Source organism: Stenella coeruleoalba, assembly GCF_951394435.1.
Source record: "Stenella coeruleoalba genome assembly, contig: scaffold_33, whole genome shotgun sequence".
Lineage (NCBI taxonomy): Eukaryota > Metazoa > Chordata > Mammalia > Artiodactyla > Delphinidae > Stenella > Stenella coeruleoalba.
The window spans coordinates 1,170,752-1,196,957 of NW_027646420.1; the positions used below are offsets into that span (position 1 = coordinate 1,170,752).

Sequence of the window (26,206 nt, forward strand, 5' to 3'; positions counted from 1 at the left end):
CAGGAGGTAGACTGGAATTGCATTGAAAGCATAGGAAAAGAGGCAGAACGTCCACAATGATGCACTTGGCCAAAAAGGGCGTATGCGTTTTTTCCTGAATACATTCAGGAAAAAACGCATACGCACTTTTTGGCCAACCAAGCAAGCTTGCAAAGGAAATCTGCACTACAATGAAGTCTCACTTCCCCCCGGTCAAAAGGGCCATCTGAAAAAAGTGTAAAATCCAGAAAGGCAGGACAGGCCATGGAGAACTGGGAGCCTTGTTATGCTGAAGGGCGGGATGTAAATTGCCAACAGACACTCGGGAGAAGTGTATGGTGTTTCCTGAAACATCTAAAAAACAAAGCAAGAGAGCCTAGGGCACTTCCACTTATGGTCCTATAGCTTAGGGAATTTAAAATCAAAAAGACACAGCCACCCCAAAGTTTCGAACGGCTCTGTTTACAAGAACCTCGTTTACAGTACAAGTTCAACATCGCAGAAAGTGAAAAATGGATAAAAAAGTTGTGGTATTTACTTACAAAGCAATATCAGTCAGCAATGAAATCTGTGTCATCAGGCCCTTAGCAGCACAATGAGTGGATTCAGGTATGATGATTCTAACTGAAATAAGTCACACAGAAAAAGAAACATCATAAGATATCAGTAATACACGGAATGTAAACTTGGCTACACAGGAACTGAATTACAGAACAGAACAGGGTCTCAAATTTAGAAAACCAACTTATGCTTGCTTAAGGGGAAAGGTGAGTTGGGGTGCTGCATAAAACCAGAGATTGAAATGAGCACAGATAAAGTTCCTTAAGCCAAATATGGAATAGACAAGAGCTACTCCTTGCTCAAAGAAATGGACTCAACACCGCATATTAAACGCCTAAGAATGTACCTTACTAGTAAGTATCTTAAAACCTAGGGATTGCTATGTCTCCGAAAGAGAATCAAGCATGTGTACAGGGGCATAAACGCAGCAGTGATAGGATTGGAGATGTTCGGTGAGCAAATGAAGACCCTTTGAAGTCATATTGCATGGTACCCATTACACGGGTCTCAACTCTCCAGGTTTAAGGTATTCTTCCTTCAGCTAAACCATGCATGTGGAACCCAGAGTATGATCAACCATGTGAACGGGAGAGGTGTTCAAATATGTCTCAGTTTTCGTACCCTGGTACTCGGGTGCAACATTCCAGACGCTTTACTAACACTCTCCCGACTTGGAGAGTCAGTCCCTTTAACCTCCTGTTTGGCCCAGTTTGCAATTTCTGCGGAAGATGAACAGGAATAGCGAGAACCAATGAGAGGCTAGCTGGAGGTGTCTGGACGGGCAAATTTAACTCTCATTTCCCACCAGGAAGAGGAATTAACCAAAGGCTCAGCGTGCCATGCCGGAACCAGATTAGGGCCTGAAGACATCCTGCGGTGTTGCGGCCAGGTCACAAGAAAGCGAGTTGAAGAAAGGAGCTCAGCGGCACTGTAATTCACAAACCTGCAGAGTTATAAATGACAGCTATCGTCCAAAAATAGACTGAAGTAAGGCTGCCAAGAGGACTTGAAAGCGGGGCAGAATTGCAGGAAACCGATTTCAGGAGGTAGATTGGAATTGCATTGAAAGCTTAAGAAAAGAGGCAGAACGTCCACAATGATGCACTTGGCCAAAAAGGGCGTATGCGTTTTTTCCTGAATATATTCAGGAAAAAACGCATACGCCCTTTTTGGCCAACCAAGCAAACTTGCAAAGGAAATCTGCACTACAATGAAGTCTCACTTCCCCCCGCTCAAAAGGGCCATCTGAAAAAAGTGTAAAATCCAGAAAGGCAGGACAGGCCATGGAGAACTGGGAGCCTTGTTATGCTGATGGGCGGGATGTAAATTGCCAACAGACACTCAGGAGAAGTGTATGGTGTTTCCTGAAACATCTAAAAAACAAAGCAACAGAGCCTAGGGCACTGCCACTTATGGTCCTATAGCTTAGGGAAATTAAAATCAAGAAGACACAGCCACCCCAAAGTTTGGGACGCCTCCGTTTACAAGAACCTCGTTTACCGTACAAGTTCAATATCACAGAAAGTGAAAAATGGATAAAGAAGTTGTGGTATTTACTTACAAAGCAATATCACTCAGCAATGAAATCTGTGTCATCAGGCCCTTAGCAGCACAATGAGTGGATTCAGGTATGATGATTCTAACTGAAATAAGTCACACAGAAAAAGAAACATCATAAGATATCAGTAATACACGGAATGTAAACTTGGCTACACAGGAACTGAAGAACAGAACAGAACAGTGTCTCAAATTTAGAAAACCAACTTATGCTTGCTTAAGGGGAAAGGTGAGTTGGGGTGCTGCATAAAACCAGAGATTGAAATGAGCACAGATAAAGTTCCTTAAGCCAAATATGGAATAGACAAGAGCTACTCCTTGCTCAACGAAATGGACTCAACACCGCATATTAAACGCCTAAGAATGTACCTGACTAGTAAGTATCTTAAAACCTATAGATTGCTATGTCTCCGAAAGAGAATCAAGCATGTGTACAGGGGCATAAACGCAGCAGTGATAGGATTGGAGAGGTTCGGTGAGCAAATGAAGACCCTTTGAAGTCATATTGCATGGTACCCATTCCACGGGTTTCAACTACCCAGGTTTTAGGTATTCTTCCTTCAGCTAAAACATGCATGTGGAACCCAGAGTATGATCAACCATGTGATCGGGAGACGTGTTCAAATATGTCTCAGTTTTCGTACCCTGGTACTCGGGTGCAACATTCCAGACGCTTTACTAACACTCTCCCCACTTGGAGAGTCAGCGCCTTTAACCTCCTGTTTGGCCCAGTTTGCAATTTCTGCGGAAGATGAACAGGAATAGCGAGAACCAATGAGAGGCTAGCTGCAGGTGTCTGGACGGGCAAATTTAACTCTCATTTCCCACCAGGAAGAGGAATTAACCAAAGGCTCAGCATGCCGGGCCGGAACCAGATTAGGGCCTGAAGCCATCCTGCGGTGTTGCGGCCAGGTCACAAGAAAGTGAGTTGAAGAAAGGAGCTCAGGGGCACTGTAATTCACAAACCTGCAGAGTTATAAATGACAGCTATCGTCCAAAAATAGACTGAAGTAAGGCTACCAAGAGGACTTGAAAGCGGGGCAGAATTGCAGGAAACCGATTTCAGGAGGTAGACTGGAATTGCATTGAAAGCATAGGAAAAGAGGCAGAACGTCCACAATGATGCACTTGGCCAAAAAGGGCGTATGCGTTTTTTCCTGAATATATTCAGGAAAAAACGCATACGCTCTTTTTGGCCAACCAAGCAAGCTTGCAAAGGAAATCTGCACTACAATGAAGTCTCACTTCCCCCCGGTCAAAAGGGCCATCTGAAAAAAGTGTAAAATCCAGAAAGGCAGGACAGGCCATGGAGAACTGGGAGCCTTGTTATGCTGAAGGGGGGGATGTAAATTGCCAACAAACACTCGGGAGAAGTGTATGGTGTTTCCTGAAACATCTAAAAAACAAAGCAAGAGAGCCTAGGGCACTTCCACTTATGGTCCTATAGCTTAGGGAATTTAAAATCAAAAAGACACAGCCACCCCAAAGTTTTGAATGGCTCTGTTTACAAGAACCTCGTTTACAGTACAAGTTCAACATCGCAGAAAGTGAAAAATGGATAAAAAAGTTGTGGTATTTACTTACAAAGCAATATCACTCAGCAATGAAATCTGTGTCATCAGGCCCTTAGCAGCACAATGAGTGGATTCAGGTATGATGATTCTAACTGAAATAAGTCACACAGAAACAGAAACATCATAAGATATCAGTAATACACGGAATGTAAACTTGGCTACACAGGAACTGAATTACAGAACAGAACAGGGTCTCAAATTTAGAAAACCAACTTATGCTTGCTTAAGGGGAAAGGTGAGTTGGGGTGCTGCATAAAACCAGAGATTGAAATGAGCACAGATAAAGTTCCTTAAGCCAAATATGGAATAGACAAGAGCTACTCCTTGCTCGAAGAAATGGACCCAACACCGCATATTAAACGCCTAAGAATGTACCTGACTAGTAAGTATCTTAAAACCTAGGGATTGCTATGTCTCCGAAAGAGAATCAAGCATGTGTACAGGGGCATAAACGCAGCAGTGATAGGATTAGAGAGGTTCGGTGAGCAAATGAAGACCCTTTGAAGTCATATTGCATGGTACCCATTCCACGGGTTTCAGCTACCCAGGTTTTAGGTATTCTTCCTTCAGGTAAAACATGCATGTGGAACCCAGAGTATGATCAACCATGAGATCGGGAGACGTGTTCAAATATGTCTCAGTTTTCCTCCCCTGGTACTCGGGTGCAACATTCCAGACGCTTTACTAACACTGTCCCCACTTGGAGAGTCAGCGCCTTTAACCTCCTGTTTGGCCCAGTTTGCAATTTCTGCGGAAGATGAACAGGAATAGCGAGAACCAATGAGAGACTAGCTGGAGGTGTCTGGATGGGCAAATTTAACTCTCATTTCCCACCAGGAAGAGGAAATAACCAAAGGCTCAGCGTGCCGTACCGGAATCAGATTAGGGCCGGAAGCCATCCTGCGGTGTTGCGGCCAGGTCACAAGAAAGCGCGTTGAAGAAAGGAGCTCAGGGGCACTGTAATTCACAAACCTGCAGAGTTATAAATGACAGCTATCGTCCAAAAATAGACTGAAGTAAGGCTGCCAAGAGGACTTGAAAGCGGGGCAGAATTGCAGGAAACCGATTTCAGGAGGTAGACTGGAATTGCATTGAAAGCATAGGAAAAGAGGCAGAACGTCCACAATGATGCACTTGGCCAAAAAGGGCGTATGCGTTTTTTCCTGAATATATTCAGGAAAAAACGCATAAGCCCTTTTTGGCCAACCAAGCAAGCTTGCAAAGGAAATCTGCACTACAATGAATTCTCACTTTCCCCCGGTCAAAAGGGCCATCTGAAAAAAGTGTAAAATCCAGAAAGGCAGGACAGGCCATTGAGAACTGGGAGCCTTGTTATGCTGATGGGCGGGATGTAAATTGCCAACAGACACTTGGGAGAAGTGTATGGTGTTTCCTGAAACATCTAAGAAACAAAGCAACAGAGCCTAGGGCACTTCCACTTATGGTCCTATAGCTTAGGGAAATTAAAATCAAAAAGACACAGCCACCCCAAAGTTTGGAACGGCTCTGTTAACAAGAACCTCGTTTACAGTACAAGTTCAACATCGCAGAAAGTGAAAAATGGATAAAGAAGTTGTGGTATTCACCTACAAAGCAATATCACTTAGCAATGAAATCTATGTCATCAGGCCCTTAGCAGCACAATGAGTGGATTCAGGTATGATGATTGTAACTGAAATAAGTCACACAGAAAAAGAAACATCATAAGATATCAGTAATACACGGAATGTAAACTTGGCTACACAGGAACTGAATTACAGAACAGAACAGGGTCTCAAATTTAGAAAACCAACTTATGCTTGCTTAAGGGGAAAGGTGAGTTGGGGTGCTGCATAAAACCAGAGATTGAAATGAGCACAGATAAAGTTCCTTAAGCCAAATATGGAATAGACAAGAGCTACTCCTTGCTCAACGAAATGGACTCAACACCGCATATTAAACGCCTAAGAATGTACCTGACTAGTAAGTATCTTAAAACCTATGGATTGCTATGTCTCCGAAAGAGAATCAAGCATGTGTACAGGGGCATAAACGCAGCAGTGATAGGATTGGAGAGGTTCGGTGAGCAAATGAAGACCCTTTGAAGTCATATTGCATGGTACCCATTCCACGGGTTTCAACTACCCAGGTTTAAGGTATTCTTCCTTCAGCTAAAACATGCATGTGGAACCTAGATTATGATCAACCATATGATGGGGAGACGTGTTCAAATATGTCTCAGTTTTCGTACCCTGGTACTCGGGTGCAACATTCCAGACGCTTTACTAACACTCTCCCCACTTGGAGAGTCAGTCCCTTTAACCTCCTGTTTGGCCCAGTTTGCAATTTCTGCGGAAGATGAACAGGAATAGCGAGAACCAATGAGAGGCTAGCTGGAGGTATCTGGACGGGCAAATTTAACTCTCATTTCCCACCAGGAAGAGGAATTAACCAAAGGCTCAGCGTGCCGTGCCGGATCCAGATTAGGGCCTGAAGCCATCCTGCGGTGTTGCGGCCAGGTCACAAGAAAGCGAGTTGAAGAAAGGAGCTCAGGGGCACTGTAATTCACAAACCTGCAGAGTTATAAATGACAGCTATCGTCCAAAAATAGACTGAAGTAAGGCTGCCAAGAGGACTTGAAAACGGGGCAGAATTGCAGGAAACCGATTTCAGGAGGTAGACTGGAATTGCATTGAAAGCATAGGAAAAGAGGCAGAACGTCCACAATGATGCACTTGGCCAAAAAGGGAGTATGCGTTTTTTCCTGAATATATTCAGGAAAAAACGCATACGCCCTTTTTGGCCAACCAAGCAAGCTTGCAAAGGAAATCTGCACTACAATGAAGTCTCACTTCCCCCTGGTCAAAAGGGCCATCTGAAAAACGTGTAAAATCCAGAAAGGCAGGACAGGCCATGGAGAACTGGGAGCCTTGGTATGCTGATGGGCGGGATGTAAATTGCCAACAACCACTCAGGAGAAGTGTATGGTGTTTCCTGAAACATCTAAAAAACAAAGCAACATAGCCTAGGGCACTTCCACTTATGGTCCTATAGCTTAGGGAATTTAAAATCAAAAAGACACAGCCACCCCAAAGTTTGGAACGGCTCTGTTTACAAGAACCTCGTTTACAGTACAAGTTCAACATCGCAGAAAGTGAAAAATGGATAAAGAAGTTGTGGTATTTACTTAAAAAGCAATATCACTCAGCAATGAAATCTGTGTCATCAGGCCCTTAGCAGCACAATGAGTGGATTCAGGTATGATGATTCTAACTGAAATAAGTCACACAGAAAAAGAAACATCATAAGATATCAGTAATACACGGAATGTAAACTTGGCTACACAGGAACTGAATTACAGAACAGAACATGGTCTCAAATTTCGAAAACCAACTTATGCTTGCTTAAGGCGAAAGGTGAGTTGGGGTGCTGCATAAAACCAGAGATTGAAATGAGCACAGATAAAGTTCCTTAAGCCAAATATGGAATAGACAAGAGCTACTCCTTGCTCAACGAAATGGACTCAACACCGCATATTAAACGCCTAAGAATGTACCTGACTAGTAAGTATCTTAAAACCTATGGATTGCTATGTCTCCGAAAGAGAATCAAGCATGTGTACAGGGGCATAAACGCAGCAGTGATAGGATTGGAGAGGTTCGGTGAGCAAATGAAGACCCTTTGAAGTCATATTGCATGGTACCCATTCCACGGGTTTCAACTACCCAGGTTTTAGGTATTCTTCCTTCAGCTAAAACATGCATGTGGAACCCAGAGTATGATCAACCATGTGATCGGGAGACGTGTTCAAATATGTTTCAGTTTTCCTCCCCTGGTACTCGGGTGCAACATTCCAGACGCTTTACTAACACTCTCCCCACTTGGAGAGTCAGCGCCTTTAACCTCCTGTTTGGCCCAGTTTGCAATTTCTGCGGAAGATGAACAGGAATAGCCAGAACCAATGAGAGGCTAGCTGGAGGTGTCTGGACGGGCAAATTTAACTCTCATTTCCCACCAGGAAGAGGAAATAACCAAAGGCTCAGCGTGCCGTACCGGAACCAGATTATGGCCTGAAGCCAACCTGCGGTGTTGCGGCCAGCTCAAAAGAAAGCGAGTTGAAGAAAGGAGCTCAGGGGCACTGTAATTCACAAACCTGCAGAGTTATAAATGACAGCTATCGTCCAAAAATAGACTGAAGTAAGGCTGCCAAGAGGACTTGAAAGCGGGGCAGAATTGCAGGAAACCGATTTCAGGAGGTAGACTGGAATTGCATTGAAAGCATAGGAAAAGAGGCAGAACGTCCACAATGATGCACTTGGCCAAAAAGGGCGTATGCGTTTTTTCCTGAATACATTCAGGAAAAAACGCATACGCACTTTTTGGCCAACCAAGCAAGCTTGCAAAGGAAATCTGCACTACAATGAAGTCTCACTTCCCCCCGGTCAAAAGGGCCATCTGAAAAAAGTGTAAAATCCAGAAAGGCAGGACAGGCCATGGAGAACTGGGAGCCTTGTTATGCTGAAGGGCGGGATGTAAATTGCCAACAGACACTCGGGAGAAGTGTATGGTGTTTCCTGAAACATCTAAAAAACAAAGCAAGAGAGCCTAGGGCACTTCCACTTATGGTCCTATAGCTTAGGGAATTTAAAATCAAAAAGACACAGCCACCCCAAAGTTTCGAACGGCTCTGTTTACAAGAACCTCGTTTACAGTACAAGTTCAACATCGCAGAAAGTGAAAAATGGATAAAAAAGTTGTGGTATTTACTTACAAAGCAATATCAGTCAGCAATGAAATCTGTGTCATCAGGCCCTTAGCAGCACAATGAGTGGATTCAGGTATGATGATTCTAACTGAAATAAGTCACACAGAAAAAGAAACATCATAAGATATCAGTAATACACGGAATGTAAACTTGGCTACACAGGAACTGAATTACAGAACAGAACAGGGTCTCAAATTTAGAAAACCAACTTATGCTTGCTTAAGGGGAAAGGTGAGTTGGGGTGCTGCATAAAACCAGAGATTGAAATGAGCACAGATAAAGTTCCTTAAGCCAAATATGGAATAGACAAGAGCTACTCCTTGCTCAAAGAAATGGACTCAACACCGCATATTAAACGCCTAAGAATGTACCTTACTAGTAAGTATCTTAAAACCTAGGGATTGCTATGTCTCCGAAAGAGAATCAAGCATGTGTACAGGGGCATAAACGCAGCAGTGATAGGATTGGAGATGTTCGGTGAGCAAATGAAGACCCTTTGAAGTCATATTGCATGGTACCCATTACACGGGTCTCAACTCTCCAGGTTTAAGGTATTCTTCCTTCAGCTAAACCATGCATGTGGAACCCAGAGTATGATCAACCATGTGAACGGGAGAGGTGTTCAAATATGTCTCAGTTTTCGTACCCTGGTACTCGGGTGCAACATTCCAGACGCTTTACTAACACTCTCCCGACTTGGAGAGTCAGTCCCTTTAACCTCCTGTTTGGCCCAGTTTGCAATTTCTGCGGAAGATGAACAGGAATAGCGAGAACCAATGAGAGGCTAGCTGGAGGTGTCTGGACGGGCAAATTTAACTCTCATTTCCCACCAGGAAGAGGAATTAACCAAAGGCTCAGAATGCCGGGCCGGAACCAGATTAGGGCCCGAAGCCATCCTGCGGTGTTGCGGCCAGGTCACAAGAAAGCGAGTTGAAGAAAGGAGCTCAGGGGCACTGTAATTCACAAACCTGCAGAGTTATAAATGACAGCTATCGTCCAAAAATAGACTGAAGTAAGGCTGCCAAGAGGACTTGAAAGCGGGGCAGAATTGCAGGAAACCGATTTCAGGAGGTAGACTGGAATTGCATTGAAAGCATAGGAAAAGAGGCAGAACGTCCACAATGATGCACTTGGCCAAAAAGGGCGTATGCATTTTTTCCTGAATATATTCAGGAAAAAACGCATACGTGCTTTTTGGCCAACCAAGCAAGCTTGCAAAGGAAATCTGCACTACAATGAAGTCTCACTTCCCCCCGGTCAAAAGGGCCATCTGAAAAAAGTGTAAAATCCAGAAAGGCAGGACAGGCCATGGAGAACTGGGAGCCTTGTTATGCTGATGGGCGGGATGTAAATTGCCAACAGAAACTTGGGAGAAGTGTATGGTGTTTCCTGAAACATCTAAAAAACAAAGCAACAGAGCCTAGGGCACTTCCACTTATGGTCCTATAGCTTAGGGAAATTAAATTCAAAAAGACACAGCCACCCCAAAGTTTGGAACGGCTCTGTTTACAAGAACCTCGTTTACATTACAAGTTCAACATCGCAGAAAGTGAAAAATGGATAAAGAAGTTGTGGTATTCACTTACAATGCAGTATCACTCAGCAATGAAATCTATGTCATCAGGCCCTTAGCAGCACAATGAGTGGATTCAGGTATGATGATTCTAACTGAAATAAGTCACACAGAAAAAGAAACATCATAAGATATCAGTAATACACGGAATGGAAACTTGGCTACACAGGAACTGAATTACAGAACAGAACAGGGTCTCAAATTTAGAAAACCAACTTATGCTTGCTTAAGGGGAAAGGTGAGTTGGGGTGCTGCATAAAACCAGAGATTGAAATGAGCACAGATAAAGTTCCTTAAGCCAAATATGGAATAGACAAGAGCTACTCCTTGCTCAACGAAATGGACTCAACACCCCATATTAAACGCCTAAGAATGTACCTGACTAGTAAGTATCTTAAAACCTATGGATTGCTATGTCTCCGAAAGAGAATCAAGCATGTGTACAGGGGCATAAACGCAGCAGTGATAGGATTGGAGAGGTTCGGTGAGCAAATGAAGACCCTTTGAAGTCATATTGCATGGTACCCATTCCACGGGTTTCACCTACCCAGGTTTAAGGTATTCTTCCTTCAGCTAAAACATGCATGTGGAACCTAGAGTATGATCAACCATGTGATCGGGAGACGTGTTCAAATATGTCTCAGTTTTCGTACCCTGGTACTCGGGTGCAACATTCCAGACGCTTTACTAACACTCTCCCCACTTGGAGAGTCAGTCCCTTTAACCTCCTGTTTGGCCCAGTTTGCAATTTCTGCGGAAGATGAACAGGAATAGCGAGAACCAATGAGAGACTAGCTGGAGGTGTCTGAACGGGCAAATTTAACTCTCATTTCCCACCAGGAAGAGGAATTAACCAAAGGCTCAGCGTGCCATGCCGGAACCAGATTAGGGCCTGAAGACATCCTGCGGTGTTGCGGCCAGGTCACAAGAAAGCGAGTTGAAGAAAGGAGCTCAGCGGCACTGTAATTCACAAACCTGCAGAGTTATAAATGACAGCTATCGTCCAAAAATAGACTGAAGTAAGGCTGCCAAGAGGACTTGAAAGCGGGGCAGAATTGCAGGAAACCGATTTCAGGAGGTAGATTGGAATTGCATTGAAAGCTTAAGAAAAGAGGCAGAACGTCCACAATGATGCACTTGGCCAAAAAGGGCGTATGCGTTTTTTCCTGAATATATTCAGGAAAAAACGCATACGCCCTTTTTGGCCAACCAAGCAAACTTGCAAAGGAAATCTGCACTACAATGAAGTCTCACTTCCCCCCGCTCAAAAGGGCCATCTGAAAAAAGTGTAAAATCCAGAAAGGCAGGACAGGCCATGGAGAACTGGGAGCCTTGTTATGCTGATGGGCGGGATGTAAATTGCCAACAGACACTCAGGAGAAGTGTATGGTGTTTCCTGAAACATCTAAAAAACAAAGCAACAGAGCCTAGGGCACTGCCACTTATGGTCCTATAGCTTAGGGAAATTAAAATCAAGAAGACACAGCCACCCCAAAGTTTGGGACGCCTCCGTTTACAAGAACCTCGTTTACCGTACAAGTTCAATATCACAGAAAGTGAAAAATGGATAAAGAAGTTGTGGTATTTACTTACAAAGCAATATCACTCAGCAATGAAATCTGTGTCATCAGGCCCTTAGCAGCACAATGAGTGGATTCAGGTATGATGATTCTAACTGAAATAAGTCACACAGAAAAAGAAACATCATAAGATATCAGTAATACACGGAATGTAAACTTGGCTACACAGGAACTGAAGAACAGAACAGAACAGTGTCTCAAATTTAGAAAACCAACTTATGCTTGCTTAAGGGGAAAGGTGAGTTGGGGTGCTGCATAAAACCAGAGATTGAAATGAGCACAGATAAAGTTCCTTAAGCCAAATATGGAATAGACAAGAGCTACTCCTTGCTCAATGAAATGGACTCAACACCGCATATTAAACGCCTAAGAATGTACCTGACTAGTAAGTATCTTAAAACCTATAGATTGCTATGTCTCCGAAAGAGAATCAAGCATGTGTACAGGGGCATAAACGCAGCAGTGATAGGATTGGAGAGGTTCGGTGAGCAAATGAAGACCCTTTGAAGTCATATTGCATGGTACCCATTCCACGGGTTTCAACTACCCAGGTTTTAGGTATTCTTCCTTCAGCTAAAACATGCATGTGGAACCCAGAGTATGATCAACCATGTGATCGGGAGACGTGTTCAAATATGTCTCAGTTTTCGTACCCTGGTACTCGGGTGCAACATTCCAGACGCTTTACTAACACTCTCCCCACTTGGAGAGTCAGCGCCTTTAACCTCCTGTTTGGCCCAGTTTGCAATTTCTGCGGAAGATGAACAGGAATAGCGAGAACCAATGAGAGGCTAGCTGCAGGTGTCTGGACGGGCAAATTTAACTCTCATTTCCCACCAGGAAGAGGAATTAACCAAAGGCTCAGCATGCCGGGCCGGAACCAGATTAGGGCCTGAAGCCATCCTGCGGTGTTGCGGCCAGGTCACAAGAAAGTGAGTTGAAGAAAGGAGCTCAGGGGCACTGTAATTCACAAACCTGCAGAGTTATAAATGACAGCTATCGTCCAAAAATAGACTGAAGTAAGGCTGCCAAGAGGACTTGAAAGCGGGGCAGAATTGCAGGAAACCGATTTCAGGAGGTAGACTGGAATTGCATTGAAAGCATAGGAAAAGAGGCAGAACGTCCACAATGATGCACTTGGCCAAAAAGGGCGTATGCGTTTTTTCCTGAATATATTCAGGAAAAACCGCATACGCCCTTTTTGGCCAACCAAGCAAGCTTGCAAAGGAAATCTGCACTACAATGAAGTCTCACTTCCCCCCGGTCAAAAGGGCCATCTGAAAAAAGTGTAAAATCCAGAAAGGCAGGACAGGCCATGGAGAACTGGGAGCCTTGTTATGCTGAAGGGCGGGATGTAAATTGCCAACAAACACTCGGGAGAAGTGTATGGTGTTTCCTGAAACATCTAAAAAACAAAGCAAGAGAGCCTAGGGCACTTCCACTTATGGTCCTATAGCTTAGGGAATTTAAAATCAAAAAGACACAGCCACCCCAAAGTTTCGAATGTCTCTGTTTACAAGAACCTCGTTTACAGTACAAGTTCAACATCGCAGAAAGTGAAAAATGGATAAAAAAGTTGTGGTATTTACTTACAAAGCAATATCACTCAGCAATGAAATCTGTGTCATCAGGCCCTTAGCAGCACAATGAGTGGATTCAGGTATGATGATTCTAACTGAAATAAGTCACACAGAAACAGAAACATCATAAGATATCAGTAATACACGGAATGTAAACTTGGCTACACAGGAACTGAATTACAGAACAGAACAGGGTCTCAAATTTAGAAAACCAACTTATGCTTGCTTAAGGGGAAAGGTGAGTTGGGGTGCTGCATAAAACCAGAGATTGAAATGAGCACAGATAAAGTTCCTTAAGCCAAATATGGAATAGACAAGAGCTACTCCTTGCTCGAAGAAATGGACCCAACACCGCATATTAAACGCCTAAGAATGTACCTGACTAGTAAGTATCTTAAAACCTAGGGATTGCTATGTCTCCGAAAGAGAATCAAGCATGTGTACAGGGGCATAAACGCAGCAGTGATAGGATTAGAGAGGTTCGGTGAGCAAATGAAGACCCTTTGAAGTCATATTGCATGGTACCCATTCCACGGGTTTCAGCTACCCAGGTTTTAGGTATTCTTCCTTCAGGTAAAACATGCATGTGGAACCCAGAGTATGATCAACCATGAGATCGGGAGACGTGTTCAAATATGTCTCAGTTTTCCTCCCCTGGTACTCGGGTGCAACATTCCAGACGCTTTACTAACACTGTCCCCACTTGGAGAGTCAGCACCTTTAACCTCCTGTTTGGCCCAGTTTGCAATTTCTGCGGAAGATGAACAGGAATAGCGAGAACCAATGAGAGACTAGCTGGAGGTGTCTGGACGGGCAAATTTAACTCTCATTTCCCACCAGGAAGAGGAAATAACCAAAGGCTCAGCGTGCCGTACCGGAATCAGATTAGGGCCTGAAGCCATCCTGCGGTGTTGCGGCCAGGTCACAAGAAAGCGCGTTGAAGAAAGGAGCTCAGGGGCACTGTAATTCACAAACCTGCAGAGTTATAAATGACAGCTATCGTCCAAAAATAGACTGAAGTAAGGCTGCCAAGAGGACTTGAAAGCGGGGCAGAATTGCAGGAAACCGATTTCAGGAGGTAGACTGGAATTGCATTGAAAGCATAGGAAAAGAGGCAGAACGTCCACAATGATGCACTTGGCCAAAAAGGGCGTATGCGTTTTTTCCTGAATATATTCAGGAAAAAACGCATAAGCCCTTTTTGGCCAACCAAGCAAGCTTGCAAAGGAAATCTGCACTACAATGAATTCTCACTTTCCCCCGGTCAAAAGGGCCATCTGAAAAAAGTGTAAAATCCAGAAAGGCAGGACAGGCCATTGAGAACTGGGAGCCTTGTTATGCTGATGGGCGGGATGTAAATTGCCAACAGACACTTGGGAGAAGTGTATGGTGTTTCCTGAAACATCTAAGAAACAAAGCAACAGAGCCTAGGGCACTTCCACTTATGGTCCTATAGCTTAGGGAAATTAAAATCAAAAAGACACAGCCACCCCAAAGTTTGGAATGGCTCTGTTAACAAGAACCTCGTTTACAGTACAAGTTCAACATCGCAGAAAGTGAAAAATGGATAAAGAAGTTGTGGTATTCACCTACAAAGCAATATCACTCAGCAATGAAATCTATGTCATCAGGCCCTTAGCAGCACAATGAGTGGATTCAGGTATGATGATTGTAACTGAAATAAGTCACACAGAAAAAGAAACATCATAAGATATCAGTAATACACGGAATGTAAACTTGGCTACACAGGAACTGAATTACAGAACAGAACAGGGTCTCAAATTTAGAAAACCAACTTATGCTTGCTTAAGGGGAAAGGTGAGTTGGGGTGCTGCATAAAACCAGAGATTGAAATGAGCACAGATAAAGTTCCTTAAGCCAAATATGGAATAGACAAGAGCTACTCCTTGCTCAACGAAATGGACTCAACACCGCATATTAAACGCCTAAGAATGTACCTGACTAGTAAGTATCTTAAAACCTATGGATTGCTATGTCTCCGAAAGAGAATCAAGCATGTGTACAGGGGCATAAACGCAGCAGTGATAGGATTGGAGAGGTTCGGTGAGCAAATGAAGACCCTTTGAAGTCATATTGCATGGTACCCATTCCACGGGTTTCAACTACCCAGGTTTAAGGTATTCTTCCTTCAGCTAAAACATGCATGTGGAACCTAGATTATGATCAACCATGTGATGGGGAGACGTGTTCAAATATGTCTCAGTTTTCGTACCCTGGTACTCGGGTGCAACATTCCAGACGCTTTACTAACACTCTCCCCACTTGGAGAGTCAGTCCCTTTAACCTCCTGTTTGGCCCAGTTTGCAATTTCTGCGGAAGATGAACAGGAATAGCGAGAACCAATGAGAGGCTAGCTGGAGGTATCTGGACGGGCAAATTTAACTCTCATTTCCCACCAGGAAGAGGAATTAACCAAAGGCTCAGCGTGCCGTGCCGGATCCAGATTAGGGCCTGAAGCCATCCTGCGATGTTGCGGCCAGGTCACAAGAAAGCGAGTTGAAGAAAGGAGCTCAGGGGCACTGTAATTCACAAACCTGCAGAGTTATAAATGACAGCTATCGTCCAAAAATAGACTGAAGTAAGGCTGCCAAGAGGACTTGAAAACGGGGCAGAATTGCAGGAAACCGATTTCAGGAGGTAGACTGGAATTGCATTGAAAGCATAGGAAAAGAGGCAGAACGTCCACAATGATGCACTTGGCCAAAAAGGGAGTATGCGTTTTTTCCTGAATATATTCAGGAAAAAACGCATACGCCCTTTTTGGCCAACCAAGCAAGCTTGCAAAGGAAATCTGCACTACAATGAAGTCTCACTTCCCCCTGGTCAAAAGGGCCATCTGAAAAACTTGTAAAATCCAGAAAGGCAGGACAGGCCATGGAGAACTGGGAGCCTTGTTATGCTGATGGGCGGGATGTAAATTGCCAACAACCACTCCGGAGAAGTGTATGGTGTTTCCTGAAACATCTAAAAAACAAAGCAACATAGCCTAGGGCACTTCCACTTATGGTCCTATAGCTTAGGGAATTTAAAATCAAAAAGACACAGCCACCCCAAAGTTTGGAACGGCTCTGTTTACAAGAACCTCGTTTACAGTACAAGTTCAACATCGCAGAAAGTGAAAAATGGATAAAGAAGTTGTGGTATTTACTTAAAAAGCAATATCACTCAGCAATGAAATCTGTGTCATCAGGCCCTTAGCAGCACAATGAGTGGATTCAGGTATGATGATTCTAACTGAAATAAGTCACACAGAAAAAGAAACATCATAAGATATCAGTAATACACGGAATGTAAACTTGGCTACACAGGAACTGAATTACAGAACAGAACAGGGTCTCAAATTTCGAAAACCAACTTATGCTTGCTTAAGGCGAAAGGTGAGTTGGGGTGCTGCATAAAACCAGAGATTGAAATGAGCACAGATAAAGTTCCTTAAGCCAAATATGGAATAGACAAGAGCTACTCCTTGCTCAACGAAATGGACTCAACACCGCATATTAAACGCCTAAGAATGTACCTGACTAGTAAGTATCTTAAAACCTATGGATTGCTATGTCTCCGAAAGAGAATCAAGCATGTGTACAGGGGCATAAACGCAGCAGTGATAGGATTGGAGAGGTTCGGTGAGCAAATGAAGACCCTTTGAAGTCATATTGCATGGTACCCATTCCACAGGTTTCAACTACCCAGGTTTTAGGTATTCTTCCTTCAGCTAAAACATGCATGTGGAACCCAAGTATGATCAACCATGTGATCGGGAGACGTGTTCAAATATGTCTCAGTTTTCTTCCCCTGGTACTCGGGTGCAACATTCCAGACGCTTTACTAACACTCTCCCGACTTGGAGAGTCAGTCCCTTTAACCTCCTGTTTGGCCCAGTTTGCAATTTCTGCGGAAGATGAACAGGAATAGCGAGAACCAATGAGAGGCTAGCTGGAGGTGTCTGGACGGGCAAATTTAACTCTCATTTCCCACCAGGAAGAGGAAATAACCAAAGGCTCAGCATGCCGTGCCAGAACCAGATTAGGGCCTGAAGACATCCTGCGGTGTTGCGGCCAGGTCACAAGAAAGCGAGTTGAAGAAAGGAGCTCAGGGGCACTGTAATTCACAAACCTGCAGAGTTATAAATGACAGCTATCGTCCAAAAATAGACTGAAGTAAGGCTGCCAAGAGGACTTGAAAGCGGGGTAGAATTGCAGGAAACCGATTTCAGGAGGTAGACTGGAATTGCACTGAAGGCATAGGAAAAGAGGCAGAACGTCCACAATGATGCACTTGGCCAAAAAGGGCGTATGCGTTTTTTCCTGAATATATTCAGGAAAAAACGCATACGCCCTTTTTGGCCAACCAAGCAAGCTTACAAAGGAAATCTGCACTACAATGAAGTCTCACTTCCCCCCGGTCAAAAGGGCCATCTGAAAAAAGTGTAAAATCCAGAAAGGCAGGACAAGCCATGGAGAACTGGGAGCCTTGTTATGCTGATGGGCGGGATGTAAATTGCAAACAACCACTCGGGAGAAGTGTATGGTGTTTCCTGAAACATCTAAAAAACAAAGCAACAGAGCCTAGGGCACTTCCACTTATGGTCCTATAGCTTAGGGAATTTAAAATCAAAAAGACACAGCCACCCCAAAGTTTGGAATGGCTCTGTTTACAAGAACCTCGTTTACAGTACAAGTTCAACATCGCAGAAAGTGAAAAATGGATAAAGAAGTTGTGGTATTTACTTACAAAGCAATATCACTCAGCAATGAAATCTGTGTCATCAGGCCCTTAGCAGCACAATGAGTGGATTCAGGTATGATGATTCTAACTGAAATAAGTCACACAGAAAAAGAAACATCATAAGATATCAGTAATACACGGAATGGAAACTTGGCTACACAGGAACTGAATTACAGAACAGAACAGGGTCTCAAATTTAGAAAACCAACTTATGCTTGCTTAAGGGGAAAGGTGAGTTGGGGTGCTGCATAAAACCAGAGATTGAAATGAGCACAGATAAAGTTCCTTAAGCCAAATATGGAATAGACAAGAGCTACTCCTTGCTCAACGAAATGGACTCAACACCGCATATTAAACGCCTAAGAATGTACCTGACTAGTAAGTATCTTAAAACCTATGGATTGCTATGTCTCCGAAAGAGAATCAAGCATGTGTACAGGGGCATAAACGCAGCAGTGATAGGATTGGAGAGGTTCGGTGAGCAAATGAAGACCCTTTGAAGTCATATTGCATGGTACCCATTCCACGGGTTTCAACTACCCAGGTTTTAGGTATTCTTCCTTCAGCTAAAACATGCATGTGGAACCCAAGTATGATCAACCATGTGATCGGGAGACGTGTTCAAATATGTCTCAGTTTTCTTCCCCTGGTACTCGGGTGCAACATTCCAGACGCTTTACTAACACTCTCCCCACTTGGAGAGTCAGCGCCTTTAACCTCTTGTTTGGCCCAGTTTGCAATTTCTGCGGAAGATGAACAGGAATAGAGAGAACCAATGAGAGGCTAGCTGGAGGTGTCTGGACGGGCAAATTTAACTCTCATTTCCCACCAGGAAGAGGAAATAACCAAAGGCTCAGCATGCCGTGCCAGAACCAGATTAGGGCCTGAAGACATCCTGCGGTGTTGCGGCCAGGTCACAAGAAAGCGAGTTGAAGAAAGGAGCTCAGGGGCACTGTAATTCACAAACCTGCAGAGTTATAAATGACAGCTATCGTCCAAAAATAGACTGAAGTAAGGCTGCCAAGAGGACTTGAAAGCGGGGCAGAATTGCAGGAAACCGATTTCAGGAGGTAGACTGGAATTGCATTGAAAGCATAGGAAAAGAGGCCGAACGTCCACAATGATGCACTTGGCCAAAAAGGGCGTATGCGTTTTTTCCTGAATATATTCAGGAAAAAACGCATACGCCCTTTTTGGCCAACCAAGCAAGCTTGCAAAGGAAATCTGCACTACAATGAAGTCTCACTTCCCCCCGGTCAAAAGGGCCATCTGAAAAAAGTGTAAAATCCAGAAAGGCAGGACAGGCCATGGAGAACTGGGAGCCTTGTTATGCTGATGGGCGGGATGTAAATTGCAAACAACCACTCTGGAGAAGTGTATGGTGTTTCCTGAAACATCTAAAAAACAAAGCAACAGAGCCTAGGGCACTTCCACTTATGGTCCTATAGCTTAGGGAATTTAAAATCAAAAAGACACAGCCACCCCAAAGTTTGGAATGGCTCTGTTTACAAGAACCTCGTTTACAGTACAAGTTCAACATCGCAGAAAGTGAAAAATGGATAAAGAAGTTGTGGTATTTACTTACAAAGCAATATCACTCAGCAATGAAATCTGTGTCATCAGGCCCTTAGCAGCACAATGAGTGGATTCAGGTATGATGATTCTAACTGAAATAAGTCACACAGAAAAAGAAACATCATAAGATATCAGTAATACACGGAATGGAAACTTGGCTACACAGGAACTGAATTACAGAACAGAACAGGGTCTCAAATTTAGAAAATCAACTTATGCTTGCTTAAGGGGAAAGGTGAGTTGGGGTGCTGCATAAAACCAGAGATTGAAATGAGCACAGATAAAGTTCCTTAAGCCAAATATGGAATAGACAAGAGCTACTCCTTGCTCAACGAAATGGACTCAACACCGCATATTAAACGCCTAAGAATGTACCTGACTAGTAAGTATCTTAAAACCTATGGATTGCTATGTCTCCGAAAGAGAATCAAGCATGTGTACAGGGGCATAAACGCAGCAGTGATAGGATTGGAGAGGTTCGTGAGCAAATGAAGACCCTTTGAAGTCATATTGCATGGTACCCATTCCACGGGTTTCAACTACCCAGGTTTTAGGTATTCTTCCTTCAGCAAAAACATGCATGTGGAACCCAAGTATGATCAACCATGTGAACGGGAGACGTGTTCAAATATGTCTCAGTTTTCCTCCCCTGGTACTCGGGTGCAACATTCCAGACGCTTTACTAACACTCTCCCGACTTGGAGAGTCAGTCCCTTTAACCTCCTGTTTGGCCCAGTTTGCAATTTCTGCGGAAGATGAACAGGAATAGCGAGAACCAATGAGAGGCTAGCTGGAGGTGTCTGGACGGGCAAATTCAACTCTCATTTCCCACCAGGAAGAGGAAATAACCAAAGGCTCAGCATGCCGGGCCGGAACCAGATTAGGGCCTGAAGCCATCCTGCGGTGTTGCGGCCAGGTCACAAGAAAGCGAGTTGAAGAAAGGAGCTCAGGGGCACTGTAATTCACAAACCTGCAGAGTTATAAATGACAGCTATCGTCCAAAAATAGACTGAAATAAGGCTGCCAAGAGGACTTGAAAGCGGGGCAGAATTGCAGGAAACCGATTTCAGGAGGTAGACTGGAATTGCATTGAAAGCATAGGAAAAGAGGCAGAACGTCCACAATGATGCACTTGGCCAAAAAGGGCGTATGCGTTTTTTCCTGAATATATTCAGGAAAAAACGCATACGCCCTTTTTGGCCAACCAAGCAAGCTTGCAAAGGAAATCTGCACTACAATGAAGTCTCACTTCCCCCTGGTCAAAAGGGCCATCTGAAAAAAGTGTAAAATCCAGAAAGGCAGGACAGGCCATGGAGAACTGGGAGCCTTGTTATGCTGATGGGCGGGATGTAAATTGCCAACAACCACTCGGGAGAAGTGTATGGTGTTTCCTGAAACATCTAAAAAACAAAGCAACATAGCCTAGGGCACTTCCACTTATGGTCCTATAGCTTAGGGAATTTAAAATCAAAAAGACACAGCCACCCCAAAGTTTGGAACGGCTCTGTTTACAAGAACCTCGTTTACAGTACAAGTTCAACATCGCAGAAAGTGAAAAATGGATAAAGAAGTTGTGGTATTTACTTACAAAGCAATATCACTCAGCAATGAAATCTGTGTCATCAGGCCCTTAGCAGCACAATGAGTGGATTCAGGTATGATGATTCTAACTGAAATAAGTCACACAGAAAAAGAAACATCATAAGATATCAGTAATACACGGAATGTAAACTTGGCTACACAGGAACTGAATTACAGAACACAACAGTGTCTCAAATTTCGAAAACCAACTTATGCTTGCTTAAGGGGAAAGGTGAGTTGGGGTGCTGCATAAAACCAGAGATTGAAATGAGCACAGATAAAGTTCCTTAAGCCAAATATGGAATAGACAAGAGCTACTCCTTGCTCAACGAAATGGACTCAACACCGCATATTAAACGCCTAAGAATGTACCTGACTAGTAAGTATCTTAAAACCTATGGATTGCTATGTCTCCGAAAGAGAATCAAGCATGTGTACAGGGGCATAAACGCAGCAGTGATAGGATTGGAGAGGTTCGGTGAGCAAATGAAGACCCTTTGAAGTCATATTGCATGGTACCCATTCCACGGGTTTCAACTACCCAGGTTTTAGGTATTCTTCCTTCAGCTAAAACATGCATGTGGAACCCAAGTATGATCAACCATGTGAACGGGAGACGTGTTCAAATATGTCTCAGTTTTCTTCCCCTGGTACTCGGGTGCAACATTCCAGACGCTTTACTAACACTCTCCCGACTTGGAGAGTCAGTCCCTTTAACCTCCTGTTTGGCCCAGTTTGCAATTTCTGCGGAAGATGAACAGGAATAGCGAGAACCAATGAGAGGCTAGCTGGAGGTGTCTGGACGGGCAAATTTAACTCTCATTTCCCACCAGGAAGAGGAAATAACCAAAGGCTCAGTGTGCCGTGCCGGAACCAGATTAGGGCCTGAAGCCATCCTGCGGTGTTGCGGCCAGCTCACAAGAAAACGAGTTGAAGAAAGGAGCTCAGGGGCACTGTAATTCACAAACCTGCAGAGTTATAAATGACAGCTATCGTCCAAAAATAGACTGAAGTAAGGCTGCCAAGAGGACTTGAAAGCGGGGCAGAATTGCAGGAAACCGATTTCAGGAGGTAGACTGGAATTGCATTGAAAGCATAGGAAAAGAGGCAGAACGTCCACAATGATGCACTTGGCCAAAAAGGGCGTATGCGTTTTTTCCTGAATATATTCAGGAAAAAACGCATACGCACTTTTTGGCCAACCAAGCAAGCTTGCAAAGGAAATCTGCACTACAATGAAGTCTCACTTCCCCCCGGTCAAAAGGGCCATCTGAAAAAAGGGTAAAATCCAGAAAGGCAGGACAGGCCATGGAGAACTGGGAGCCTTGTTATGCTGATGGGCGGGATGTAAATTGCCAACAACCACTCTGGAGAAGTGTATGGTGTTTCCTGAAACATCTAAAAAACAAAGCAACAGAACCTAGGGCACTTCCACTTATGGTCCTATAGCTTAGGGAAATTAAAATCAAAAAGACACAGCCACCCCAAAGTTTGGAACGGCTCTGTTTACAAGAACCTCGTTTACAGTACAAGTTCAACATCGCAGAAAGTGAAAAATGGATAAAGAAGTTGTGGTATTTACTTACAAAGCAATATCACTCAGCAATGAAATCTGTGTCATCAGGCCCTTAGCAGCACAATGAGTGGATTCAGGTATGATGATTCTAACTGAAATAAGTCACACAGAAAAAGAAACATCATAAGATATCACTAATACACGGAATGTAAACTTGGCTACACAGGAACTGCATTCCAAAACAGAACAGGGTCTCAAATTTCGAAAACCAACTTATGCTTGCTTAAGGGGAAAGGTGAGTTGGGGTGCTGCATAAAACCAGAGATTGAAATGAGCACAGATAAAGTTCCTTAAGCCAAATATGGAATAGACAAGAGCTACTCCTTGCTCAACGAAATGGACTCAAAACCCCATATTAAACGCCTAAGAATGTACCTGACTAGTAAGTATCTTAAAACCTATGGATTGCTATGTCTCCAAAAGAGAATCAAGCGTGTGTACAGGGGCATAAACGCAGCAGTGATAGGATTGGAGAGGTTCGGGGAGCAAATGAAGACCCTTTGAAGTCATATTGCATGGTACCCATTACACGGGTCTCAACTCTCCAGGTTTAAGGTATTCTTCCTTCAGCTAAAACATGCATGTGGAACCCAGAGTATGATCAACCATGTGAACGGGAGACGTGTTCAAATATGTCTCAGTTTTCCTCCCCTGGTACTCGGGTGCAACATTCCAGATGCTTTACTAACACTCTCCCGACTTGGAGAGTCAGTCCCTTTAACCTCCTGTTTGGCCCAGTTTGCAATTTCTGTGGAAGATGAACAGGAATAGCGAGAACCAATGAGAGAATAGCTGGAGGTGTCTGGATGGGCAAATTTAACTCTCATTTCCCACCAGGAAGAGGAATTAACCAAAGGCTCAGCGTGCCGTGCCGGAACCAGATTAGGGCCTGAAGCCATCCTGCGGTGTTGCGGCCAGCTCAAAAGAAAGCGAGTTGAAGAAAGGAGCTCAGGGGCACTGTAATTCACAAACCTGCAGAGTTATAATTGACAGCTATCGTCCAAAAATAGACTGAAGTAAGGCTGCCAAGAGGACTTGAAAGCGGGGCAGAATTGCAGGAAACCGATTTCAGGAGGTAGACTGGAATTGCATTAAAGGCATAGGAAAAGAGGCAGAACGTCCACAATGATGCACTTGGCCAAAAAGGGCGTATGCGTTTTTTCCTGAATATATTCAGGAAAAAACGCATACGCCCTTTTTGGCCAACCAAGCAAACTTGCAAAGGAAATCTGCACTACAATGAAGTCTCACTTCTCCCCGGTCAAAAGGGCCATCTGAAAAAAGTGTAAACTCCAGAAAGGCAGGACAGGCCATGGAGAACTGGGAGCCTTGTTATGCTGATGGGCGGGATGTAAATTGCCAACAGACGCTCAGGAGAAGTGTATGGTGTTTCCTGAAACATCTAAAAAACAAAGCATCAGAGCCTAGGGCACTTCCACTTATGGTCCTATAGCTTAGGGAAATTAAAATGAAAAAGACCCAGCCACCCCAAAGTTTGGAACGGCTCTGTTTACAAGAACCTCGTTTACAGTACAAGTTCAGCATCGCAGAAAGTGAAAAATGGATAAAAAAGTTGTGGTATTTACTTACAAAGCAATATCACTCAGCAATGAAATCTGTGTCATCAGGCCCTTAGCAGCACAATGAGTGGATTCAGGTATGATGATTCTAACTGAAATAAGTCACACAGAAAAAGAAACATCATAAGATATCACTAATACACGGAATGTAAACTTGGCTACACAGGAACTGCATTCCAAAACAGAACAGGGTCTCAAATTTCGAAAACCAACTTATGCTTGCTTAAGGGGAAAGGTGAGTTGGGGTGCTGCATAAAACCAGAGATTGAAATGAGCACAGATAAAGTTCCTTAAGCCAAATATGGAACAGACAAGAGCTACTCCTTGCTCAACGAAATGGACTCAACACCGCATATTAAACGCCTAAAATGTACCTGACTAGTAAGTATCTAAAAACCTATGGATTGCTATGTCTCCAAAAGAGAATCAAGCATGTGTACAGGGGCATAAACGCAGCAGTGATAGGATTGGAGAGGTTCGGTGAGCAAATGAACACCCTTTGAAGTCATATTGCATGGTACCCATTCCACGGGTTTCAAATACCCAGGTTTAAGGTATTCTTCCTTCAGCTAAAACATGCATGTGGAACCTAGATTATGATCAACCATGTGATCGGGAGACGTGTTCAAATATGTCTCAGTTTTCGTACCCTGGTACTCGGGTGCAACATTCCAGACGCTTTACTAACACTCTCCCCACTTGGAAAGTCAGCGCCTTTAACCTCCTGTTTGGCCCAGTTTGCAATTTCTGCGGAAGATGAACAGGAATAGCTAGAACCAATGAGAGGCTAGCTGGAGATGTCTGGACGGGCAAATTTAACTCTCATTTCCCACCAGGAAGAGGAAATAACCAAAGGCTCAGCGTGCTGTACCGGAACCAGATTAGGGCCTGAAGCCATCCTGCGGTGTTGCGGCCAGCTCAAAAGAAAGCGAGTTGAAGAAAGGAGCTCAGGGGCACTGTAATTCACAAACATGCAGAGTTATAAATGACAGCTATCGTCCAAAAATAGACTGAAGTAAGGCTGCCAAGAGGACTTGAAAACGGGGCAGAATTGCAGGAAACCGATTTCAGGAGGTAGACTGGAATTGCATTGAAAGCATAGGAAAAGAGGCAGAACGTCCACAATGATGCACTTGGCCAAAAAGGGCGTATGCGTTTTTTCCTGAATATATTCAGGAAAAAACGCATACGCCCTTTTTGGCCAACCAAGCAAGCTTGCAAAGGAAATCTGCACTACAATGAAGTCTCACTTCCCCCTGGTCAAAAGGGCCATCTGAAAAAAGTGTAAAATCCAGAAAGGCAGGACAGGCCATGGAGAACTGGGAGCCTTGTTATGCTGATGGGCGGGATGTAAATTGCCAACAACCACTCGGGAGAAGTGTATGGTGTTTCCTGAAACATCTAAAAAACAAAGCAACAGAGCCTAGGGCACTTCCACTTATGGTCCTATAGCTTAGGGAATTTAAAATCAAAAAGACACAGCCACCCCAAAGTTTGGAACGGCTCTGTTTACAAGAACCTCGTTTACAGTACAAGTTCAACATCGCAGAAAGTGAAAAATGGATAAAGAAGTTGTGGTATTTACTTAAAAAGCAATATCACTCAGCAATGAAATCTGTGTCATCAGGCCCTTAGCAGCACAATGAGTGGATTCAGGTATGATGATTCTAACTGAAATAAGTCACACAGAAAAAGAAACATCATAAGATATCAGTAATACACGGAATGTAAACTTGGCTACACAGGAACTGAATTACAGAACAGAACAGGGTCTCAAATTTCGAAAACCAACTTATGCTTGCTTAAGGGGAAAGGTGAGTTCGGGTGCTGCATAAAACCAGAGATTGAAATGAGCACAGATAAAGTTCCTTAAGCCAAATATGGAATAGACAAGAGCTACTCCTTGCTCAACGAAATGGACTCAACACCGCATATTAAACGCCTAAGAATGTACCTGACTAGTAAGTATCTTAAAACCTATGGATTGCTATGTCTCCGAA

At 43.8% G+C, this 26,206-nt stretch overlaps 1 long non-coding RNA gene across 7 annotated transcripts in view; it reads right to left on the reverse strand.

The window, feature by feature from the left end:
- LOC307181120 overlaps positions 1-25,859 on the reverse strand; it is a 977,962-nt gene extending 952,103 nt beyond the window's left edge. For all 7 annotated transcript variants that reach the window (XR_013825914.1, XR_013825915.1, XR_013825916.1 and 4 more), the window contains exons 1-3: positions 25,792-25,859; positions 16,318-16,399; positions 6,838-6,919 (exon numbers count right to left, since the gene is read on the reverse strand). This is a non-coding gene — a long non-coding RNA (uncharacterized lncRNA). The remainder of the gene's footprint in view (positions 1-6,837; positions 6,920-16,317; positions 16,400-25,791) is intronic.
- Between the last annotated feature and the right edge of the window lie 347 nt (positions 25,860-26,206).